A 13,675-nucleotide genomic window follows, 5' to 3' on the forward strand; every position below is an offset into this window, starting at 1 on the left:
GGCTCAGTGGCAGTTTGTCTTTAAAGCATTCCCATTTTACTATCCTCTGGCAATTATGTTTTGCAGATGGATGTCAGGCTTTTTCTTTTGCCAACTTTGATCATTACCACTTGATCTTATGTGTTCTCTCAGGATCGCTCTCCAGGTGCATGGTAGCAATAATAATAATAATAAAAAAAGAGTATTTGTCAAATTTTGCCAGGCTCTACTCACTACTCTATTTTATACATCTCAAAAATAGCTCTGGCCCTTTTTGCCACAGTGTAACACAGAGAGCTTGTGTTCAGATGTCCACTGTGATCCCTAAATCCTTTTCAGTTTCACTGCTTTCGAGGATACAGTCCCCCATCCTGTATTTATGGCCTAAATTCCTTGAAAATGCTTAAATTTCTTTAACCCCTCCCCCCCCCCCCCCAAAACCAAACCAAACCAAACCAAAACAACAAAAAACCACACCCTACTTTGAAAGATCATTAGGCTTGTAAAGTGAAGCATTCAAACTTTAGGAAATGCCTGTGCAACCTTAGTTTAGCCACCTTGTGTGTATGCTTATCTTTAATTACATGATCCTCACATACTGTTCTTTCCACAGGATTCCTGCTTCATTCATTGCTGGGGATGGAGGGTGCTCAGGAACTTAAAAAATGAAGCTGCAATGTGTAGTGTGTCTGCCTCATTTGTTGCAGAAATTGGAAATTGTGTGGTGAATGAGGCAGGGACAATAGGAAAAGAAAATATGATCTTGTGATTTAGGGAACTGAATGCCACCCTGAAGAACTAAATTCTGTCCCTTCTTCTGTCACAGAGTTCCTATGTGATCCTTGACAAGTCACTTAAACCAGACTCTTCACAGGTGGCCACTAATTAAGTTCATTTTCCAACTAGAGAAAGCTAGTGCTAGATTTGTAGAAGTGCTGAGCACTCACGCCTGTAGGGGGGGTCAGTGGGGATTGTGCTGAGTACTCTGAAAAATCAGTCCCGTCTAGGCAATTCAACTCGGACATCCATAATTTGTCAACATGTGACAATTTGGCCTTTGTGCTGTGTGTCTCAGTTCCTGATCTATAAATTTGAGCTAATGGTGTCGTCTTACCTTACAAGAATGTAAAGATCCTTGTAAAGATCGTTACTTATTTAATGTTTATAAAGCATGCAAATACTAAGGTGATGAGCATCACAGAAATGTCCACAAAGAAATGAATGATTGTGTATTCACGACAGGGTTTGGAAGGCAGCAAATATGACATGGGGCCAGGCAGGAAGTGTTGAGTATAAAAGGACATAGTAGATGGTGCTCACTGAATAAGCAACTACCCTGTCTGTGCACTGAATGTGGCAGGGTTCCTGTGGAAAAAATAGAATATGATCGCATAATTTCAGACTATCACAATGCATAAATGTATTAATATGCCACAGTCAACCTTGATTCTGGCATTTCCCATCCTTCTGAGTGCTTGACTTTGCAACCTTAACGTGCTTTTAACATACTTTTTTGGATGTGATTATAATTATTTTGGTTTTGCTGTTTTATTGGGACCTGTATCCTGACTCATAGCTTCAAGCCAGTCAAATTTCACCAACCATCTACTCTTGAATTGAATTGAGAGTATTCCATAAAAAAAACTGAAATTGAATCTGCGCATATGTTTGTTAGTGGATTGTTTTTCATTATTTAAAAAAAGGTAATATAGCTTTTGGGGAAAAAATACCTAAACTCTAGTATCAGGTTGTTGTTGGGTTTTTTTACTAGTAAAAGGATCAGTGTGTGCTAGTTCATATTGAATTTTAACACGAGAATTCTGTTTATTGTAACAGTTTGTTACCATAGAAGTATAAACTGAAAGGTAGCAATGATGAGTTAGTGTAATATATTACATTAAATAAACTTGTCCTGTTAGCGCTGCATGCAAAGCTTTGTTTACATTACAGTAAGCTGTTTTCTGCTGCATTTACAATTCTGCTGTACAAATAAATTAAGGGAGCTCATGACAGCATGATTTACTTTCTTCATACAAACTGAAAGGCGTTAATATTTTTTTAGCGTATTTGCTTGCAGGTGGGCGTTCTTTAAAGTTGCTGTATGGGCATCATCATCAGCCCTATCATCTAAAAAAGAAAATAGATGAAAGGCTGTCTTATCTCCTTGTTCCCATACGTAGAAGAAGGGCAAATATTAAATGTTATATTTAGAATTCAAAGACATAGCAAACAATACTGAAATAACCTTTATAAATACATCCCTCTCCTTTTAACAGGAAGTAAATTTCCATTAAATGAAATAAATTAAAAAACTGAGTTTCATCATATGCAAAGATTTGATTGCATATAGGGAGGTACCAAATTCTGCTATTAAACTGGAGTTGCTCTGCTGAAATCCAGTGAATTTATGTTGTACAGGTGTAACTGAATGATTTTTGCCTGCAATGTCTTTATTTTTGGTGATGGTTCATGAGATGAGAAGGGGAAAAAGCCAGCCTGAATTTCAGATCCAGGCTAAGTTTGCAGGGCTAGTAGGTAGGGGAAAATATCTCTACTTGATAATGGATTAAATTTTATCTGTGGACAATGAGAGAACATTAAATTTCAAATTGCTATTGTTACAGACTGTTTTTTAAAGAGTGCACTTTAATCATGTAAGAGGTTTACCTGCTCATATGAACATACCATTGATAACAAAAATAGTTTTTTTGTTTGGTTTTGAGACTATTGTTAATAGGTGGGTGGTTGTCAAATTTGTCATTCCTCTCTCTATATCCTTCTGAGGTACAATCTGCATCACTCAACACATAGCTGTCTATTCCTCTCATCCTTTCTTTTTATTCTCCACCTCCCCTCTCTAAAGATATGAGCTCACAACACAGGGACCTGGCAACAGAAGGATGGTACCATGGAAGCAACTGATGTCCTTTCTCTGTGTAGGTCTGTGTTGCATGATCTGACCCATTAAAAGGACACACTGGCAAACCCTTTAAGCCCCCAAATTTAACACAGGTGTGAAGCTGTAAAATATCTTAAGAAATACGATCCTTTGTAGGATTTCTAATTAATATTCCACTGATAAATATTTTTATAATGCAGTACTTAATCTGCAGTAACCCCTACATGTAAACAAAGCAGCATGAACAAGGAAGAATACCATATTCATACACAGCTTTGTTTATACATAGAATCACAATATAAACTGAACTTCAACTCTGTAACAGTCCATTACACTTTGTCACACTGGAGTTTACTTCTATGAATTGCATTTTCACATTCTCCCCCTTTGTATACTATCTGGTAAACTACAAATATCTTACTTATAACTTTATGCTCTGGAAGTTTGAGGTATGGTATCTTAACTTTGGTGAGAAAGCACCTTCTTAGATTGAGAAGAGAAATGTGCAGTTCAAACAGTGGCTTAAAAGTTGTGGAAGGTAAGCAAATGTGTGTGTGGGGAAAGTGTGTGTGTGTGTGTGAGGGAAAGCCAATGAGATCTGCAGACATGGATTTATGTAAAAAACCTGTATTTGGAGACATTTATCCTAATGTATTTGAAATAAATACACAACTTTTAGGCTGTGCTAGAAATTCACTGTGAAAACTTTTTTTTTTAATTGTCCTTACCTTCTAGTAAGGAGGAGAGGACGGAAGATGATAAAATACAGGGAGGGTCTGATAAGAAACAATCAAATGGAAAAAAAAAATCCCAGTTAATTACATCATGTAATTGCAGATAGCTAAAAAGTGGCAAGTTTGTAAATGACTTATATACCGGTGCTAGTAGTCTAAATAATAAGATGGGTGAACTAGAGTGCTGTGTGTTAAATGAGGATATTGATTTAATAGGTATCACAGAAACTTGGTGGAATGAGGATAATCAATGGGACACAGTAATACAAGGTTACAAAATATATTGGAAGGACAGAACAGGTCGTGCAGATGGGAGAGTGGCACTATATGTGAAAGAAAGCATAGAATAAAATGAAGTAAAAATCTTAAAGAAACCAAACTGTACCATAGAATCTCTATGGATGGTAATTCCATTGTCTAATAATAAGAATATAGCGGTAGGGATATATTACCGACCTCCTGACCAGGATGGTGATAGTGACTGTGAAATGCTCAGGGAGATTAGAGAGGCTATAAAAATAAAAAATTCAGCAATAATGCGGGATTTCAACTATCCCCATGTTGATTGGGTACATGTCACCTCAGGACGGGATGCAGAAATACAGTTTCTTCACACCTTAAACGACGGCTTCTTGGAGCAGCTAGTCCTGGAACCCACAAGGCAACTCTTGATTTAGTCCTAAGTGGAGCACAGGATCTGATCCAAGAGGTGAATATAGCTGCACAGCTTGGTAATAGTGACTGTATTATAATTAAAGTTAACATCCCTGTGGCAGGGAAAACACCACAACAGCCCAACACTGTAGCATTTAATTTCAGAAAGGGGAACTAAACAAAAATGAGGAGGTTAGTTAAAAAGAAATTAAAAGATAGTGTCAAATGTGAAATCCCTGCAAGCTGCATTGAAACTTTTTAAAGACACCATAATGGAGGCTCAACTTAAATGTATACCCCAAATTTAAAAAAACAACAACAGAGAATCAAAAAAGTGCCACCATAGCTAAACAATAAAGTAAAAGAAGCAGTGAGAGACAAAAAGACTTCCTTTAAAAACTGGAAGTTAAATCCTAGTGAGGAAAATAGAAAGGAGCATAAATTCTGGTAAGTGAAGTGTAAAAATATAATTATGAAGGCCAAAAAGGAATTTGAAGAACAGCTAGCCAAAGAGTCAAAAGGTAATAGCAATTTTTTTTTAAGTACATCAGAAGCAGGAAGCCTGCTAAACAACCACTGGATGATCGAGATGCTAAAAGAGCACTCAAGGACGATAAGGCCATTTTGGAGAAACTAAATGAATTCTTTGCATCAGTCTTCGTGGCTGAGGATGTGAGGGAAATACCCATACCTGAGCCATTCTTTTTTAGTGACAAATCTGAGGAACTGTCCCAGATTGAGGTGTCATTAGAGGAGGTTTTCGAACAAATTGATAAACTAAACCGTGGTAAGTCACCAGGACCAGATGGTATTCACCCAAGATTCTGAAGGAAGTCAAATGTGAAATTGAAGAAATACTAACTGTAGTCTCAAAAAGAAAAGGAGTACTTGTGGCACCTTAGAGACTAACCAATTTATTTGAGCATAAGCTTTCGTGAGCTACAGTTCACTTCATCGGATGCATACTGTGGAAAATACAGAAGATGTTTTTATACACACAAACCATGAAAAAATGGGTGTTTACCACTACAAAAGGTTTTCTCTCCCCCCATCCCACTCTCCTGCTGGTAATAGCTTATCTAAAGTGATCACTCTCCTTACAATGTGTATGATAATCAAGGTGGGCCATTTCCAGCACAAATCCAGGTTATCATACACATTGTAAGGAGAGTGATCACTTTAGATAAGCTATTACCAGCAGGAGAGTAGGGTGGGGGGAGAGAAAATCTTTTGTAGTGATAAACACCCATTTTTTCATGGTTTGTGTGTATAAAAACATCTTCTGTATTTTCCACAGTATGCATCCGATGAAGTGAGCTGTAGCTCACGAAAGCTTATGCTCAAATAAATTGGTTAGTCTCTAAGGTGCCACAAGTACTCCTTTTCTTTTTGCGAATACAGGCTAACACAGCTGTTACTCTGAAACCTAACTGTAGGCTGTAGCCTATCATTTAAATCAGCTTCTGTACCAAATGACTGGAGGATAGCTAATGTGATACCAAATTTCAAAAAAGGGGTTCCAGAGGAGATACCGGCAATTACAGGCCGGTAAGCCTGTCTTCAATACTGGGCAAACTAATTGAAACTATAGTAAAGAACAAAATTTTCAGACACACAGATGAACATAATTTGTTGGGGGAGAGTCAACATGTTTTTTGTAAAGGGAAACGATGCCTCACCAATTTTACTAGAATTCTTTGAGGGGGGTCAACAAGGGAGATCCAGTGGATATAGTGTATTTAGATTTTCAGAAAGCGTTTGACTTTGACTCACCAAAGACTCGTAGGCAAAGTAAGCTGTCATGGAATAAAAGGGAAGGTCTTCTCTTAAATTGGTAACTGTTTAAAAGATAGGAAACAAAGGATAGGAATAAATGGTCAGTTTTCAGAGTGGAGAGTGGTAAATAGTGGTGTCCCTCAGGGGTCTGTATTGGGAACAGTCATATTCAACATATTCTTAAATGATCTGGAAAAAGGGTTAAACAGTGAGGTGGCAAAATGTGTAGATGATTCATGATATAAAACTACTCAAGATAGTTAAGTCCTATGCAGACTGCAATGAGCTACAAAAGGATCTCTCAAAACTGTTTCACTAGGCAACAAAATGGCAGATGAAATTCAGTGTTTTGTAAGTGAAAAGTAATGCACATTGGAAAACATAATCCCAACTATACATATACAATGATGGGGTCTAAATTAGCTGTTATCACTCAAGAAAGAGATCTTGCATAGTTCTCTGAAAACATCCACTCAATGTGCAGCGGCAGTCAAAAAGGCGAACACAATGCTGGGCATCATTTAGAAAGGGATAGATAATAAGACAGAAAATATCATATTGCCTCTACATAAATCCATGGTACGTCCACACCTTGAATACTGCATGCAGATGTGGTCAACTCATCTCAAAGAAGATATATTGGAATTTGAAAAGTTTCAGAAAAGGGCAACAAAAATGTTTAGGGTTATGGAAAGGCTTCCATATGAAGAGAGATTAGTAAGATTGAGACTTTTCAGCTTGGAAAAGAGACGACTAAGGGGGACTATGATTGAGGTTTATAAAATCATAATCGGTGTGGAAAAAGTAAATAAGGAAGTGCTATTTACTCCTTCTCATAACACAAAAACCAGGGGTCACCAAATGAAATTAATAGGCAGCAAGTTTAAAACAAACAAAAGGAAGTATTTCTTCACACAACTCACAATTAACCTGTGAAACTCTTTGCGACATGATGTTGTGAAGGCCAAGATTATAACAGGGTTCAAAAAAGAACTAGATAAATTCATGGAGGATAGGTCCATCATTGGCTATAAACCAGGATGGGCAGGGATAGTATCCCTAACCTCTGCCAGAAGCTGAAAATGAGCGACAGGGAATGGATCACTTGATGATTACCTGTTCTGTTTATTCACTCTGGAGCACCTGGCAATTGGCCACTGCTGGAAGATAGGATACTGGGCTAGATAGACCTTTGGTCTGACCCAGTATGGCCATTCTTATGTTCTTGTTCTAAATCTTTTTTACAATTTTTGCCATTCTCTTTCCAGGAAAAGAAAAAACAAACTTATTTACAAGTTATACTATTTGTTTCAATTACATACATCCCAGAACACCTAAACATTACTTCTAACTGCCCTTTCTCCAGTACATGTCTTCTACTATATGGAAACAGAGACAACTTACTGAAAATGTTGATGTATAAAGGTGGGCAAGCCTTGTAGTGGGAACCAGAAATTCCCTGAATCTGTTTTTCTGACCTGCATAGAATGACCTGCTGTATGGGTCTATGTTATAGATGGGTTTACAATACACTCTTACATAGTGTGTGAGTTTCTTTTTCTCTTTTCTTTTCTTTTTGTAAATATGTTCTTTGTATCAAATACAAAATAAATAAATAAAAGTTCAGTTGACTATACATTTATTTTTAAATGAAGGAATATTAGGCTGTGAGAATAGATACTATTTAAACTTCTTTCCTTCTGTTAAGCTGCATTGGTTTACATTTTATAAATAGATGATCATAAATACTACCCCAACCTATGTTGCCAGTTTCTCTCCCAGTGGAAAACTGACCCACCACAAAGTCACAGAGTTGACAGCTCTCAGACCAGGGGAGACCCTGGTAGTAGAAGAAAGCTAGAGCCAGAAGCCTGAGCTCCAGGTAGAAATTACTAAATATGGAGGCACCGTAAAAAACAGATCCTGGCAGGAGAAGAACTCAGTGTGAGTGCCAGAAGAGCCTGAGATAAATGAGAACTCTTGATTTCAATGGTAAACTTTTTTTTTGACACCAAGAATTGTGTGGAATTGTTTGCGGTCATTAAAGCAGCTCCAACCAAAGGGTGGTATTACTCATAAGGGAGACTCTGTATATCTTATAAGGGTCCGTCAAGAATGAGAACCGAGGGAAAGCATTGCAGGGGAATCTTGTGGCCATGAGGAGGCACTCAGTAAGTGGTAATCCTGTTACAGTTGATGATACTCTCTGACCTAGTCCATCTTCCTTCCAGTGCAGGATAGTTTACTACTGTACATTTACTGGTGTTTTTCCCTGTCTATTTTTAAATTTGTCAAGTGCTGTGGCTTCCACCACTTACTGTGGCCTATAATTATCATGGTTAATAGGTAGATCTTGCTGTCGGGAAGCATTTCCCTATTCTCGGCCTCAGTTTTTCTCTTTCCTAATTTTATCACATTACTCCTGATTAGGCCCAGTTGTATCACCTTACACAATGCTTTCATGGTTGTCAGATAATTTTATATTGTTATGTCTTCCCTTAGTTTTCACGTAGCCAAACAGGCATGTTTAACTTTCTGAAAATATTTTCTCGTCACAGTACATCCTTCAAGCCCCCTGCTCAGGTTTGCTGCTTCTCGCTGATCTATTTGCCATTCTCCCAGCAACTTTCTGGTAATATGGTGCTCAGAACAAAACCTGCTCTTTTGAGTGGGGTCAAAAGATAGCCACGTAGAGAGGATGTACCATTATTTCTGGGCTTCATGATGTCATGTTAGGGCAGTGGTTCTCAAACTTTTGTATTGGTGATCCCTTTCACACAGCAAGCCTATGAGTGTGACACCCCATCTTATAAGTGAAAAACACTTTTAAAATGTTTAACATTATTCTAAATGCTGGGAGCAAAACAGGGTTTGGGGGTGGAGGCTGGCTCGCAACTCCCCGTGTAATAACCTTGCGACCTCCTGAAGGGTCACGACCCCCAGTTTGAGAACCCCTGTGTTAAGGCATATGCCACCTAAAACTATGTTGGCTGCTTTTAGTGTCCTACTGCATCGCAAATTAGACAGGAATTTGCGATCATCATCTCTTCCAGTACTACTGCTTCACAGGTGTCTCCTTGGAATATATTTAGGACACTCAGCGTAAGATGCACAGGCAAGGCAGTGAAATGGCGGGAGCTGAAAGAGCAGGGAAGTCAGTCAGACCCCAATTGGAGAGAGAGAAAAAAGGTTTCTCTGCCAAGGGATCTGCTGTAATCTGCAAGAAATACAGGAATAGAGAGCAAGGTTTTTTGCCATCTTAGTAGCAACTTGCACATTTAAATCACATTTAACAATAGGGGTTCTCAAGTAGTTTAAAGAGAAATCTATTTCAGTCTTTTCTATTTTAATTAACTATTCAGTGACCTTTGAAAAAAAGGACATGTCACTGTTAAATAGGAAATTTAATACACAAGCTAATATTAAGGAAATAACTGTGAATAAAAGTTATTCAAGTTTTTCAGTATCAATGACACAAAAATCCATTAAAGCTGTGTAATTTACTGGTGTAAGACATGGAATGTCAGAATTTGGATGGTTTGTGTAACTTGCGTAAAGTCTAGAGCAATTGCCCAGTCTTCATGAGATGCTCAGGAATTCCCCAGGCTGCAGCAGCCTCGTACTTGAGTGAAGGTTTCACCATCTGAAAAGCAGCTCTGATTATTTTAACATATATGATGTAATTGAAAGAACTTTTTTCTCTTTTCTTTAAAATCTATGTAATTGTCATAGTTTACGCTTTGATCATCTATCTGAATTCCTTTCATAACATTTCAACTTCTTTGGCCAATTGCCAGATCTTTGAAAATGTTTGTCAATAATGAAATGGGAGAGAAAAATAGTTAACCTTTAGAACCTGTACTGAAATGGTATAATTTTTGCAGTCTCCTATACCAAGGCCATGCACAAAATGAGGTATTTTATGTTCCAAGCTAGTGAAAGTTGGATGCTGGTAGGCCTAATAAAAGTTTACTACTCTATTCTCAGGTACTTGCAAATGATTAGCTAGGCTCTTCTTCCAAGGCTCCCATTTTGATTCCACAAATCTTATAACATTGTAATTTTAAAATAAGTACATCTAGTTGTAGCAATCCATCCTCCTATCTGAACTGAAGTTAGTTTTGCAAAACCTTTGTCATGTTTTGTTTTTCAAGTGAAAAATACGGCTGATTTTGGATTCATAACCTGAAAGATACAGTGAGAAGCACCAGCCTTTCCTTTCCTAGGCAGGTGCTACAGAGAAGGAACAGTAGACATAGGACATGATTCAAAGAAGAGTATTGGTTTTAAGACATGAATTAAGCAGTGAAAGGAAACAAAAGAACCACAAATGTATCAAGTACCTGTTATGATACCACAGAATTCAAATGAGGGTTTGGTCTTCATTAACCATCTTTAAGAGGTGGCATATTAAAGACATTTGAACTAAATTACAAGGCATTGCATATATCAGTGAGAAAAGAGAACTCAGCATTTTTTAGGATTCGATATAGTATTGATACTTTGGTACTTATTTTTCAGTTAAATTTGATTTTATTTAGCTTTTCTATCATACCATATGACTTGACTAATGCAAGGTATTCTTTGTTCATTGAAAACAGGAGTTGTAGAAAGGCCTTGCTGTCAGCAATGTTGAGAATTTTTTGTGACATTTCCTTAGTGTAGACAAGACATGAGAGAGCTTGCCTTGTGTGAATATAATTTTGGCAGCTGTTGGCCACAGCTCCCATTGAATTACAGTTGTACACTCTAATACAATGGGATCTACAGTCCTGGTGAGTTCGGTGGGAGCTGAGGGAGCTCAGCTCATCACAGGGCTACTCAGTACTTTCCAGGTTCATGTGCTAAATCAGTCCCAGACTTGGACTATAAATTGGTTTAAATGTCTAGCTTGCTTTGGACTGATTCTGAGATGTTTTTGGTAGCTCAGTAGAAACAAGCTCTTAGTGTATCTAATGCTTTAGGCCCACTTCTACCCTCAGATACAGTTTCTCATTACGATTAATGGAAGTTGTGTTTGTATGTCTGAGGGTGGCATTGTACCCTATGGACCAAATCCAGTACCCAGCCCCATAAGAGGTGGAGGAAGAACTTGCGGAAACATCCTGTATGGGCCCTCTTTTGGATTGTTGCATGGTTGATGACAGGAAAATCTGCATAGTGGTGGATGTCCTGCCTATATTCTGACTCTCTCTTGCATCCAGGACCTACCCACACCTGCAAGTTAAATGGTCATCATGACAGTCTGCTGAAATGTATAATTCCTGCTTCTCATAATTCCTCCGTGACCTGGATTGTGTGAAGTACATTACATTAACATACAGCAGTCTATACAATTATGAAGGTTAGTGACTAAAAATAATGTACAACTGAATCCAGTGGGTTTTTTTTTCAGAAAGCTATATTTGTTAACCAAAGAATATATTTAACCATACATAATACCAACATTTTTTTTTTTTAATCCTAGAATTCTTTTAATATGCCAGTCTGGAAATTAGGCTATATATTTTAACTTGATGCTTTGTTTTTGGGGTTTTTTTTCAGAAAGTCACCTCCCACTTTTCTCCTCAAAGCTGATCATGTAAAGCAGTTTGCAAAAGTGATTTGTGCATGACTGCTATCATCTATAAAGCTTTAAGTGGAAACTTAGTAGTTTGCACTAGAAGGATCTTGCCTTTCTATTATTTCCAAGTGGATGCCTCGTTATCTGTGAAAACTGTGGCTGAGATTTTTTGAATGAGACTTGTAGTTATGTACTCAGTTGAATTCCCATTGAATTTCATTAGGATTTGGTCATCACAATCACTTAGGGTTCTTTGAAAATGCTAGGTTATGTTTTATTGTTTTGTTATTGTGGACTTGGTCCAAATTCTAATTTGTTAGCTGGTGAAGAAATGTGGATTTCTTGGTGTCCTGGCTTTTGCTATTCTGTAAATGTTAACACAAGGTTGTTGTGTTTTTTTTTAAGTGTGTAGGGTATAAATATTTGGCTTTTTTAATCATATCAAACTAATTATATGAAGCATATACACCATAAAGTATTCTAATATGGGACAAGAACTGTAGTGTGTCAGCAAACAAAGGAGAAATGTTGTTAGTTTACGTGAGCACATATTCTTGTGCCAGGTCAGAGGGTTTTAAAAATAAGTTATATTTGCTAGAATGCAACCCTAAAAGTACAGGTCTTGACTGGCCTATAGGAAAAATTCCCAGGAGTGTGTCCTCACTTCCAAGATCCTTCTCAGAAACTGACAGATAAGCAAATGTAACCCTGCCCCAAGATGTCAGTTGAGCCTCCTCCCCTCTTGTCACATGGGTTGGGTCATGGGTTCTTTCTTTTTTTTTTTGATGTGTGGTGTTTCTATCTAAGGTGACTCCTCACGGTTCCTTGGAGACAAGGGGTGTTATTCTTGAGGAAATGAAAATTGCTACCACTGCTGGCATGGTGTATAAAAGCCAGTACACAAGAAACAATAAAACAATTACTTGTACCCAGGGAAATATAGGTCAATCTTTTTTGCTTTATGCAACTAGACAATTTGACCCTCCCTATCCCTCCGACCCTGGCAATGGCGTGGCCACTGGTCAGCAATCTTGTGCAGAGGCACACTGAAGCTGAGGTGTCAATAAGCATGTCTGACTTAAAGTTTTATGGAAATAAGGGAATTGAGTTCTGAAACTTTTCTTTTGATTTCCTTTGACTGCAAATCCAGTGATACATCTGTGTGTTTTATCTGTAGGTGCTGCCGATGAGCCTTGAATGCCTGACCCTGATGAGGAGAAAAAAGAAATAGACTAGGGAGGACATATTCAGTGAGATTTTGCAAGCCCCAGTTCTGCACTGGACTGTGAACAGGGGGCCTTGTGAGTGAATATGGCAGCCTGGAGAAGGAAAGAGCAGACAGGAAAAAGGCCTAAAAGTCCTAGCAGGAAAGGCAGAAGAGGGAGATGCACTAGGACATAATGGGGCGTCAGACTCTTCTTAACCTACAGGTCAGGCAGTCACATGCTCATCTCCCTTTGCAGTCAGTGGAGAACTCTAGTGTAGTAGCTCCCTATATCTCCCAACGTTCCATGTGGCATAGGCCGCATCCCTACCTCTACCACTCCACACTGGGGGACAGTAAGGAGGACCACAGCTTGACATATGCTTGTCTGCGAGAGCTATGGCTGCTGTATGTGTAGCCAAAATGTACTGACACGGACATGAATGTTTTCTAGGGTTCTAATTTCAAAGTTCTGTTCCAAATTTGCACTGTATTGTTTTTTAATTGCACATTATTCTTGGTACTGTTTTTGTTATGCAATACTTTATTTTTTGGAAACCATTTAGTCATTACTACTTCATAACATATACAGCACAATGTGTAGTGCTACCGAAAGCACACATTAGAATTGAACAGGACCACAGAAATTATAGTTTAGTGCAAAACACAGTGTAATGTATGATTTGTAGGTTTATTAAAAGACAGTGTAATATTCATAAATTTACACCTAGCACTACACAATTCCTAACAACCCCCCCCCCCCCCCCCCCAAGTCAGATCCAAGTAGAGCACTGTACGTCACAGAACTTTAGTGTGGCTGACCACTAAAGTGCTCCTTTAATGCCTCACTCAGCTGCATAACTCCG

General features: G+C 38.2%; 1 protein-coding gene across 1 annotated transcript in view; it reads left to right on the forward strand.

Moving 5' to 3' along the window:
• CHRM3 (cholinergic receptor muscarinic 3) overlaps positions 1-13,675 on the forward strand; it is a 458,319-nt gene that overhangs the window by 67,801 nt on the left and 376,843 nt on the right. The gene's annotated exons all lie outside the window — the stretch shown is intronic.

This window comes from Chelonia mydas, chromosome 3 (assembly GCF_015237465.2).
Source record: "Chelonia mydas isolate rCheMyd1 chromosome 3, rCheMyd1.pri.v2, whole genome shotgun sequence".
In the NCBI taxonomy this organism is placed as follows: domain Eukaryota; kingdom Metazoa; phylum Chordata; order Testudines; family Cheloniidae; genus Chelonia; species Chelonia mydas.